Consider the following 12,282-nt stretch of genomic DNA (forward strand, 5'->3'; position numbering starts at 1 on the left):
TGCTTCCCATGGGCTACTGTGGGAACAGAATGCTGGACTAGAGAGTGGTTGTTGCTGTTCAGTCATTGAGTCGTGTCCGACTCTTCGTGACCCCGTGGACAATAGCATGCCAGTCCTTCCTGTCCTCCGCTCTCTCCCGGAGCGTGCTCAAGTCCATATTAATTGCATCAGTGATGCTATCTAGCCATCTCATCCTCTGCCGTCCCCTTCTCCTTTTGCCTTCAGTCCTTCCCAGCATCAGGGTCTTTTCCAGAGAGTTTTCTCTTCGCATTAGGTAGCCAAAATATTTGAGCTTCAGCTTCATTATCTGTCCTTCCAATGAGCAGTCAGGGTTGATTTCCTTTAGGATGGACTGATTTGACCTCCTTGCAGTCCAGGGGACTCGTAAGAGTCTTCTCCAGCGCCATAGTTCGAAGGCATCCATTCTTCGGCGCTCGGCCTGCCTTGTAGTCCAGCTCTCGCAGCTGTACAGTGCTGCTGGGACTAGAGAGGCCTGTGGTCAGATCTGTTCTTCTTAGTGTGGGACACGAAGTGGCTTTAATCCAGTGGTTAATGGCACAAGTGGTGCTTCCTCGTGGCACGCCAGGATGCACAAACACATAATTTAGCATAAGCAGAGAGACATGCCATTGAACTCCTTTGGGGTCATTAGCTTTTGCCCGGAAGCAGCCAGACCAAATGGATGTCCCTGACCCCCTCGGCTTGGGCCTTGCTCTCGTGGAGACGGTGAACCTGTGTCTGGGCTGTACCATGTCAGATTGCAGAGGTGGGTTGACTAGACCGAATCCTCCTGGATACTGAAATCATCATCATTGTACATGGGAAATTAGGTGTCAGGAGGAATGCGAGGCTCGAATCTTTCTCTCTTAACGTCTAGGTTTCATATGGAGGGACATTCCATCAGGTGATCAGCTCTGTGAGAAGGGGGCTTTCTGTTCTGGTAGCAGTGCCCAAGTCTGATACGAGGACCCTCATCTCCCCAAAGCAAAGAAGCCACAATGGGCTGCAGATGGCTCACCTACTTGGAGCCCTGGACAACTTTGCCAGCCAGAACATCTTGGCTGGGTGCCATTATGCAGGTGCAGTAGTGACAGAGGAAGGCTTTCTTCGCCATCCTTGAAACAGTGGCTTGGATCTTGAAATGAGCTCCAGGCAGCCTTGGATTCAGTCTGAGCCTTACAAGAGTCCTGCGGCGTAGTCACAAGCCGTTTTGACGTCACTGCTACGAAAACATTTCACCCTTTTCCATTGCTTTAGAGGCCTCTTGCGTTCTCCGTCCCAATATCCTTTAGCATTCAGCATCACCTGCTGACTGGACCAGGACTGTCCGGCTGTCAGCCCTCGCTTTTGTGTGCCGTTGGGTGACTTTAAAAAACACCTGCAGCTGAACACCAGCGGTAACCATGGCAATAAGACATCTCAGGCAGCATTTTCTTCTGAGTCAGTCTTGAAATGCTGACAATTAAATAGATACAGGACGTGTGCGAGACCTGTCAGTCGCCCCTTTGTTGTCTTGACAACCGGGGTATATTTAGAAATGTAACAAGGGGTTCAGTCACACATTTGCTTGAGCAGAGTTTTGTGGCTTTGGAAATTGGTTTTGCTGCATGGGGAGAGAGAGGGAGGTGTTAGGGAGATGCTGCTGGTTCTCTGATCCCAGACTCCCCTTTGCCATGGTATCTCCGGAGGGACCCAAAATTCATCAGAGAAGTCAGGGAAGAGCTTCTCAAACTTCTTGCCAAACAGACTTCACAGTTTATTTTCATCATCAAACCCTCTATTGTTGTTGTTGTTGTTGTTGTTATTGTTATCACTATATTTCACCGGGCTTTGAAAGCCTGGCTGTTCAGGCGGGCGTTTGGGGTGGATTAGGGTTTTTTAGTGGTTAAGACGCTGAACTGCAGACCGGAAGGTCGGCAGGACAGCAGTTTGAGACCCGAGTGCTGCGTGACGGAGTGAGCTCCCGTCTTCAGTCCCAGCTTCTGCCAACCTAGCAGTTCGAAAGCAAGAAATTGCAAGTAGATAAATAGGTACCGCTTCGGCGGGAAAGGTAACAGCGTTCCGTGCACCTCGGTGTTCAGTCATGCCGGCCACATGACCACGGAAGCGTCTTCGGACAGCGCTGGCTCTTCAGCTTAGAAATGGAGATGAGCACCACACCCTAGAGTCGGACACAACTGGTTGGGAACACCTTTACCTTTTTTTTACCTTTAGGGTTTTTTAGAGCAATGTTGTTTTGTTTAGTCGATCATGTAAATTTGTTGTATTTTGTGGTGTCTTTTGTATGTACGCTGTCTAGAGTTATTAGCGGCTAATCCATCCATCCATCCATCCATCAAATAAATAAATAAATGTTTTTTATCTCGTAGACCTGAGATGGATTACAATATGATGAAAGCATCTCTTGTGTATTTTCTGTAATAATAAATGTATCCATGCCTGTGATCTGTGTGTTTCCCCTGTCCAGATGTTCAACCAGGGGTGAGATGTATGCACAGAAAAGGGGGGGTTACATTTGGACCCACTGGTCCCCACCAGTGTGCCTCGTCTCCACATGTTCAAGCTGGCATCTGCAGAGTGGCCTGTGGGCAGGCTCTAAATGTTGGATCTGTGGAAGTTTTCATTTCAAACGGATGTCTGAAATAGTCTAATGTTTCCTTTCTTTGAAGTTACTGACATACAAAATCAAGAAGCATCTTGGCCATTGTGCGCCTGTGCTGTTTGGCATACAGCGAGATGTGAGCAGGGCGTGGGAAGAGAGGAGGGTCAGCAAAGAACTTTCATCTGGTCCTGAGAACACAACCTTAATCTGGCAATATTTGTATGTGCTTCTACCCACAGATACACTCAAGAACTGCCTGTTTACTCTGGCCTTCCCGTGCCTACTGAGGTGAGAGGTGAAATACACAGTCATGGTGTTTGTGGACCCCACAACCCCTGTCTGCCACTCCATCAATCTTAGTGTCTGAGTTTGGAGGCTTCTCATTTGAACATGGTGGCCCAAACTATGGCATGGGTGCCCTATCTCCATGGACATGAAGAATATATGTTTTGGTGCTGTTGCTTTTCTCTTGAAAAACATGGCTATGGATGCATATTGCTTGCTTACTACTACAGAACAGAGCTGTTGAACCTCCCCTGTCCATGCCCCCTTTCCCTGGACTACCAGTCATTTGGGGGTTTTCCTGGCTTTTGCACAGTGTTTTCCCCATCCTGAAAGGCTGAGGTACCTCTGCTAAGGCTTAATTACAGGCATTCAGAGCTTTAAGCTACAATAGGCTGGTATTCTTTTGACATTTTTGGCCCCACCCCTACAACCCTGCCGACCACTGCAATGTGGCCCCCAAGAGCTTTTCTGAAATTGAATCTGGCCCGCAGGCTGAAAGAGGTTCGACAACCCTGTTAGAGAAGTGTAGAGTTGGAAGGGACCTTGGAGGTCATCCAGCCCAACTCCTTGCTCAATGCAAGATGAAACTATGCAGCCCTTTCAGATGGCCGTACACAGGCTCTGCTTAAATATCTCCAAGCAAAGGAGAACCAAACCTCTCCGGAGGCAACTCTGTTCCACTGTCAGACTGCTGTTATCATTAGGAGGTTTCACCGAACATTTAGCCGAAATCTGCTTCCCTGCACTTTCCACCTATTCGTTGTAGTTCCTGCCCTCTGGAGCAACAGGGAATAAGTCTGCTCCATCTTCTGCATGGCAGCCTTTCTGACAGTTGAAGACAGCTATCACATCTCCCCTTAATCTTCTTTTCTGTACTACAAGTGTTTTGTTAGGTTTCTATCCCCCTTTTCTCATTGCCGCACTGAAGGTGGCCAATAAAATTGCCATTGCACAAAAACAGAGCAACTCAATGCAAAATCATCATGAACGCGAGCATCACTGTATGGCAGATTATCCTTGATGGAGACATGGAGATCTGGATTTGCTTCCTGTCCCCTTCACTCCTTTCAGTTCAAAGTCTTTCGGTGATGACAGAAGTGATGACACACAATGGGTGGGGAAATGCCCCTGTCTCTGCTGCTAACAGTTGGGAGTAGCTGCAGCTGCAATGGAAAGCTAATATTTCCGTGACACGTTCACATGTCCCAGGGGCTCCAGGTATGTTATCTTGTGATCCTTATAACAACCTTGAAGATAAGCCAGTAGTGTCTTATGGTTTGCATCTGGCAGGATGAGGTTGAGAGACTGCAGGGTTGACAAGGCTGCTTACCAAATTCATGGGACTTCCTGGTTCATAATCCAGACCACCCTTCCCACCCACCAGATGGGTTGGACCGCCACTGCCATGATCCCAAGACAGCATTATTGTGAAATATTATTATGGCTTATTTTTCTATCCCACTTTTTAGCCTGTAGGAGTCACGGTATTTTGTTTGTTCATGAACTGCACCTTCATTCAAATATGGGTTTTAGGGTGGTATGCATATCAATACAGTATTAAAACAAATAAAACATTGAGCGCAATGACAATAATAAATAAAACTTGCGCAACCAGCTGAAGATACGGTTCTTTAAAATTCCAGGGCACACGAGAAGGTTTTAACCTTGCACCAAAAGGAATACAGGGTCGATGTCAGGAGCAACTCCCTCCATATGTGCCCTGTGGTGATGTCACAGCACATTCAAGGACATTTGAACTGCTTCAGTGAACCGGCCAGGGAGCTCCGGCGGTATAGAAATGAAATGAAATAAATAAAAATTAATAAATTCAGAGAAACTGTGAGCAGTAGGATATTGATAAACAGTGCAGGTTTCACCAGGGAAGTAAATGATCAGTTCTGCTACAAGAAATCAACTCTCATCTAGAGGCAGACACAATGGGGAGCTGAGTGGCAGTAACAAGGAGTTAGGGGATTTTACACACTGATTTGAATCAACCTGCAGGTCTCTCTCGAGGTTAGGGCTGTGGAATGCTTTGTACGCTGGAAAATGCTGCAGAGCCAGCACCCTCCACATGTGGTGGACTACAATCCCCATCATGCACAGCCAGTAGCCATGCTGGCTGTGGATGATAGGCGTTATAGGCCAACACATCTGGAGGGTGCCAGTTTGGGGAAGCCTGCTGTAGAGGTTCAACAAATGACTAATTTGTGGTTGCACTGACAAATTAACACAGTTTCTTTGCATGGTTGGACCCCGGCAGACATGTCCAGGATGCAAGCAGCTCCGGTGGATGTGCGTGCTTACTCCAAAATCAGTCTCACTGATTTCAGTGGGCTTACTCTGGGTAACCGGGGGTAGGCTTGCAGGCTTTAGTATTGCTCTTTGCATCATGTGCGCTTCTTCCCTAGCCGGGGCAGGCGGCTGTTCGGCCCCTATTTGTTCTGAACAGGTGAGGGGGCAGCCTCAGAAAATAGATTGTGGATAAAAGGGTGAGATATGATCCAGGGAGCACGATCCACTGGGAGGCGGTGGGCTCTCCCACACTGGAGGCTTTCAAGACAAGGCTGGACAGCCATCTGTTGGGGATGCTCTGACTTGGATTCCTGCACTGAGCAGGGGGTTGGACTCGATGGCCTTGTAGGCCCCTCCCAACCCTACTATTGTACGATTCTATAAAGTTTCTTGGATGAGCTCCTCAAAACTGCCCAGGTTTGTGTTGCATTCTTCCCCACATCGAGAAGTGGGTGGCGTTTCGGTGTTCCCCCTTCGGCAACCAAACGTTTGGTGGCCGGGCTCTGATGGCTGCCGTCTCGCTCTCCTTCAGGTGAACCAGACCCGTTACTCCCGCCTCTTCGTTTTCCTTGCCCAGCAAATCGCAAAGAGCGGGCGATGGGGTTTCAGCATCCTGTTTACCACCAACAGTTGCAGACGTTAATAAAGGGCGAGATGGAGAGGCAGGCAGGGGATTAATAATAGTGCATCAGAATTCGGTTCAAGGCTTGCTCCTCCTAGTTGCCGGGATACAGACGTTTAATGGCTCTGTTGCTCTTGTTAGTTTTGCTCTGTCGAATGGCTCTGGGAGTGGCAGGAACGAAGCAGCCGGCAGCAACGTCCCCCTTGTCAGTTGCTTCTGCTTCTTGCAACGGCCACGTGCAGGTGATGTGCATTCCAAGCAGGGATGTCCAAAGCCCCGCCGAGGGTTGGGTTCTTACCAGTGAAGGCTGGAGGCCCCGATGTCAGTGGGGCAGTGAATCTGCACCGGGTTTTATTCAGAGGCAGTCAGAACTCTAAAGGAGCTCTCCAAGGTGTGACTGAAACCTAGACTGGATTCCCCACCCCACTGACATCGGAGCCACCAGCCTCCACTGCCCAGGACTGTGGGAGGCTGGGAGGGGAAGTTGAGTCTTCTCTCCCTCCCTGCTGTGGGCCCGACAAAAGCCGCTTCTCTGAAGTGGCTATTCGGATGTCGAATAAAGCTGCAATTGGTGCCAATGGAGGCTTTCTTAGAAATTGAAATAGCAGCTTTGGGGAGTCAATTTCTTACCTTTTCAAATATGAAATGCCCAAGGCAGCTAGCAAGAAAAAACGTAAAACAATCAGGCCATTAAATCTACACATGTGTGCGCACGCACTGACACGCACGCGCACACACAGTGCCAGCTCCAAGTTTTGGAGGGCCTTTGGGTAAGACGCCCCTCCCTGAGCGAGTCCACCCCCTCACCGCCATGGCCGCCAGCTGCTCCTCCTCCTCCTCCTCTTCCTCATCGTTGCTCCCGCTTGCTTGCTTGGGAGCCAGGCGGCCGGGGCATCTGCTGCTGCTCCTTCTCACCACCACCGTTGTCTGGGCCAGAGCAAGAGGCAGGTGAGAGGGAGGAGCAGCTCTGCGGGGTCTTGTCAGTGGGCCCTTGCACATGCCTGACCGTGCCTATGCTGGACCCCAGCCCTGCACGCACGCACGCACGCACGCGCACACACACACGTTGTCATTGGCGGGGTCAAAAGGCTTCATGTGCTTTGATGAGGTGGGATGTCAGGGGAGGCTGGTGGCTCCAATGTCACTGGGGCAAAGAATCCGCTCTGGGTTTCAGCCAGAACCACTCAGAACTCTAAAGAAGCTCCCCGAGCTATCCAACCCGGAGCGGATTCAACATCCCACTGGGTCTTACCTAAACTATTTCTGGGTGTTACTGCTGGGTAGCAGAGTCCACATTTACCTTGAGATATTGCTATAGGGTGGGGTGCAGAGCCTTCGGCCTAGCTGGGGTCGCAGTCCCACCCTCCAGGGTTCCCCCTGGCCATGCCCCAGTCCCCTGACCACCGGTTTTTGCACAGCTATTTTGCCATTCCAAGTGGGTGCAATGCCTCTCCTGAGGTTGAGTTACCGGCAGGCAGCAGTAAGAGCTTTAAACTGAAACAGGCTGGCATTTTGGACCTGGCTCCAGTCGCCTTTGGCCTTGCCCACCCCTGGAGTGCTGCCCCAGAGAACTTCTCTGAAGTGGAGTTTTGCGCTTGGCCTGAATGAGGTTCGATACTCCTGATCCCAAGGAGTCCTTTGCGACTGACAGCCCTCCGGCTGCTTCCTTCTGAAGCTTCAGCTCCTTCCAGGGAGGAGAGCATTGCAGAAGCGACATCCTTGAACTACACTGCTCGTCTGCAACGGATCCCTCTCCCGCCCCCCACCAAAAATACATCTTGCTCAGTGGTTCATGACTAACAAAATATTTTTGTTTCCTCTTCCCGGCGGCATATGGGGAGCTCCGGGGAAGCATATGGCCCTTTTCAGGAAAACATATTGGTGAATGGACAAATTAGAGTGGTTGCCAATCTGCTTTGGATGTCTGGCTAGACCACCACAGCGACTCTGCTTGCATCTCCTGCAAGACTTCCCAAGGTGGCAGGCAGCAGGCAGGCTGACGAGAGCTTCGCGCAGCTCCGGTGGAAGCGCAGGCGGGCTGGAAGCGGCACCTGCGCTTTAGAGATGCACGCAGCTCCGGGCGGTGTGGTTTGCCTCTGGCTGCACGGCGGCTGGCTGGCGTGAAGGATCAGGCGCCCAGCGGGATGGCAGAGTGGGCAGGGTCTGGAGGGCAGGAAGTAGAGCTCCAGATGTTTGGGCCTTCAGCTCACAGCCTTCCTGACCATGACCATTGGCCATGCTGGCTTCTGGGAGTTGAAGTCCCAAACATCTGGAGATTACCTTCTGCCCACCCCTGTCCTAAGGGATGAATCAGAGGCAGGGTTGAGCAGGGCCTGTTGGCGTGGGGGGAGACCCTATAAAAGCATGGCTGTTCCCTCAATGACGAGGCTGGTCTTAGCATTCTGTGTGAAAGAGCCAATGTCTGCAGCTCAAGAGACAATCACGTCGCTTGAACCAATGATGTGGGGCAGAGGGGGGGATGCAAGTTCAGTCACACAAGGGGAGAAGCTCAGGACACCTGTTGGCACTCTACGTGGCCACATTGTGAGGTGACCCCCCTCCACCGCTCCATCTCTGTTTTTCCACAGAGACTCCTGCATCTGAGAATTTTGTAGGCATATGGTCCAAGGAGCATCCCACAGGTACACTTGTTTCTGAGACCAAGGCAGGGATGGCTTGGGAGCGACGTACTGAAAGGATGCCCTGCTTCGATATTCTACCCCCCATCACTCCCCCCACCCCCAGTCTCTCTCTCTAGGCAGCATTTGAGGTTGGGTTCCTGGCCCCCTGCTGCTGGAATTTTAGCAGCAGAATACAGTGAGCAAGGCCTTCTCAGTGGCGGCGTTGACACTGTGGGAAGCTCCCTCTAAGGAAGCCCGCCTAGCCTTCTCCGTGGTTTCTTTTCATCACCACATCAAACCCTAGTTTTGCTGGCAATTCTTCCAGTGGTTCTGCTGATTCTGCTGTGTGTCTGTGTTTTGTTCAAGGTGCTGGTATTTGGGTTCTTTTAATTCTATTGGTAGTTGTTTTTGTTTTTTGTTTATGTTGGGTGAGATTTTATTTAGCTGCCTGTTAAGTTTAATTGTTTATGTTGCGCTGATCTTATTTGCATTTTATTTCTACTGTAAGCCACACTGGATTATTTTCCTTATATTTTTTAAACAAACAAAAACACAAAAAATATTGCAGGAAGAAAAGGCATTTGCAAGTGGGAGGAAGGAAAGTCAGCTGGTTGAGCCTTGGGGGTGGCACCAAGGAGAAAGTGTATGAACAGGCCAGGTTGATGTAGCAGGACGGAGAAAGACGTCCCTCATTCAAACTCACAATACCACAAACTCACTAGGTGGGCTTCAAAGCTATGAATGGCTGCTAGACCTGATGGCTATATGCTACCTCTAGTATCAGAGGGAGTATGCCTGTGTACACCAATTGCTGGGGAACATGGGCGGGAGGGTGCTGTTGCACTCGTGTCCTCCTTGTGGGCTTCCTGTGGGAAGCTGGTTGGCCACTGTGTGAACAGAACTCTGGACCAGGTGAACCCTTGATCTGATCCAGCATCGCTCTTCTTACATGCTGATGTCTTAGGGGAGTGACCGACCTCAGCATCCCATTTGCATTATAGGGCTGGTCATAATATTGGCCTACCTTACAGGCTCATTGTAAAGCAAGGGTGGGGGCTACACCACACCCCTACCATCAGATTTGCCAGGGTGGTGGCAGTGAAACAAAGTGCATGGACAGCTTTATGCACAAGCAGAATCACACTCCTGGGAGCTTCCTGGAAGTGCAATTCTGCTTGGAAATGAGGTGCAGACTCCCAGCATGCCTTGTTTCACGACAGGATTAGTTTGGTTTTTGCTGCTCTCACAGAAGAATACTCACTGGCCATGGCAGCAGGGGAGCATGGGTGAGGGGTGGTGCGTGCGGCCGTGGGCCACATCTTGCCCACCCCATTATAAAGATTTCAACAAGATCATGTATGGTGGCTGCATTTGGACATACTGCTAAACTATGGTTAATGAGTAACCATGGTAAATGAGCCTTGTGTCAGGAACGCCCCAGCTGCCTCTTGCGGTCCCCACCAATAGCCAACTCAGGACACAGACGACGAGGAATTCTTTCTGAGGCTTTATTCCTTTATTACTTTATGACTCTTTCAGATACTAATCACTAGCGACTAAGCAAGGAACAGTACCGGGGAGAGATAGCAGAGTAGCCTAAGCTCCAGGTAAGGCAGTTGGTCCCCATTTGAAGGAGAACTGCGGGAAGGCTCTGAACTTAATGGGCTAGGGAGAGATCCTCCGTCTTTCCCTGAGGTCCTTGGGACGGGACCGTTGCTTGCGCGCCAAACGAGCGCTACGCCTCCTTTCCGCGCCTTCCATCTGTCGTCGCTCTCTGCGTCTGCACCGAGCGTCCAGCAAGCCCCCCTCCTGTGCTCTCTCGCTGCCAGGGTCACTATCCCAGGAATGCTGGCAGGAGGAATCTCTGCCAGCTGCTGTGCCTGTGAAAGATGAGCGTGCTCCTCTCCCACGGATTGCTGTTCCTCCTCAGAATCAGAACTGCTCTGGGGCTCTATTGGCTCAGTTTCCACCCTGACATCTTGGACTTGTGAACTCCCCACTCCCCTCTCCAACTCTGGTGCGGCTGCAAGGAGGAGGGAGAGGAGAGGTGTTTGACATTTGCCATGATGTCCAAACCTGGACAAACTGTGGGTAGTCTTAGGTTTTGGGAAACAAGCTAACTTAAAACTGTGGCTTCTGATCCTGGCTTGATTTCCTAAACTACAGTTAAGATTAACCATAGTTCCACGTTGGAACATAAGACACCAGGTACCTGAAAATGAAAGCAAAAAGCTTGTGGTCTTGCACATGGCTATGCCAGAGGAGTAGGGCAGGGGGGATTGGAGGAGCCCTAGGGTCTTCATGTCATGCTAAACCAGAGTTTGGTTTTGTTTTAATTTATTCAAGGTGTTTCTATACTGCTCTTCATCAAATATATCTCAGTTTAGCATTAAGTTCAAACCAAGTCAGTGCATGTGAAGTGCTTTGAACATTCATAGGCGCCATGTACATGTGAAGTATTAATTATCAGTATATGAAGTTGCTGATGATGGCACGGCTAATTAGGGTGTGAGCTTCAGAGTCTCCTCTCCTGCTGCTTTTCGCTCCCTGGCTGCGGTGCTGCTCGTTTTGCTTTGTCTCCATCACCAAGTAGGGAAGACTTCGAGCCTTCCATCAAGGAGGGTGAGGGGTTGATTCGGAGCTGCCATTGTCAGACTTGGGGAATGTCCCCAAATCTCACAGATACTTCAGCAGATGTTGATGGTAAACCTGCAGCGCCCATTGGTGGTGTGGGTTTGTCAAATGGAAAATGTCTTGCTCCATATAGATCCTCAGACACTCACAAAATTCCTCTGAGATGATCAGCATTCACCAGATTTGGATATTGGTTGTAATGTATATATACATGCCAACAAACGCCAGAAACCTGGGCTGGGAACAGATGGTGGCTCTCTCTCGCTCTGTGTGTGTTCGAAGAGAGTTGAAGGTGATTTGCAAGAGGGATCTCAGTCCATAGTGCGTATGCTCATCCCAGTCTTGCCTCTGGTAAACCAGGTTCTCCTACTTTTTTCAGAGACCTGCAAAACCTGTTTGACCAGTGGCATGGTGGATTGGAATCAGCAGCCATCAGCATGAGATGCTTCCGTGAAACTACTTCTAACTCACTTAAAAAAGGATCTGTCCCCATCCTCTGAATGCTTGTGTATGTGTGCGTGTGCGCACATGCGTGCGAGAGCACATTAGGAATCGTAGAATAGTAGGGTTGGAAGGGGCCTACAAGACTATCAATTCCAACCCACCGCTCAATGCAGGAATCCAAGTCAGAGCATCTGATGGGAGAACTAGTGATTTTTGAGGTAATCTAAATTCTCCAGAAAACACTTTGAAACCTGTTTCGGCTCACTCCCATTTTTGTTTTTGGCCTGTTTTTCAAACATTTGCGAAGTGTGCATTTCAGATGGGGGAAGTGCACATTTCCATGCATATTTTTCAAAAGTGTATACTTTCTCCCTTGTTGACTATAGTGTGAAAATGCATATTTGGGGGGAAATGCACATTTCAAAGTGCACGAACATGGTTGTGAATTCAGGCATTTGTGAACATTTCTACAAACAAACAAACAAACCCAAACCACTCCTGCTCATGTTCAGGATTGTGAACAGAAACAAATTCTTGTACATCCTGTGTCTGTGTAAAAAATGGTGGCTTTAAAGTTCTTTTTGGGTAGCTGATTTTCAGTACAGCTGGGAAGCCCGTTGACGACATGTGCAGTTTTCAAAGCGGCAAGGTTCTTGCATTGTATAATCCTTCTCCACATTCGGATTTAAGACGCCTCCCTCCCTCCCATATATATATATATATATATATATATACACACACACACACACACACACACACACACGAGATATATACGAACG

The 12,282-nt window shown here is 49.6% G+C and overlaps 1 protein-coding gene across 1 annotated transcript in view; it reads left to right on the forward strand.

Moving 5' to 3' along the window:
- LPP (LIM domain containing preferred translocation partner in lipoma) overlaps positions 1–12,282 on the forward strand; it is a 382,758-nt gene that overhangs the window by 130,828 nt on the left and 239,648 nt on the right. Inside the window, exon 5 of the mRNA XM_084847796.1 lies at positions 2,842–2,890. The gene's annotated coding sequence lies outside the window, so the exon portion shown is untranslated. The remainder of the gene's footprint in view (positions 1–2,841; positions 2,891–12,282) is intronic.

This window comes from Heloderma suspectum, chromosome 3, assembly GCF_057233095.1.
Source record: "Heloderma suspectum isolate Gila_16-S chromosome 3, 16-S_ref, whole genome shotgun sequence".
NCBI classification, from domain to species: domain Eukaryota; kingdom Metazoa; phylum Chordata; class Lepidosauria; order Squamata; family Helodermatidae; genus Heloderma; species Heloderma suspectum.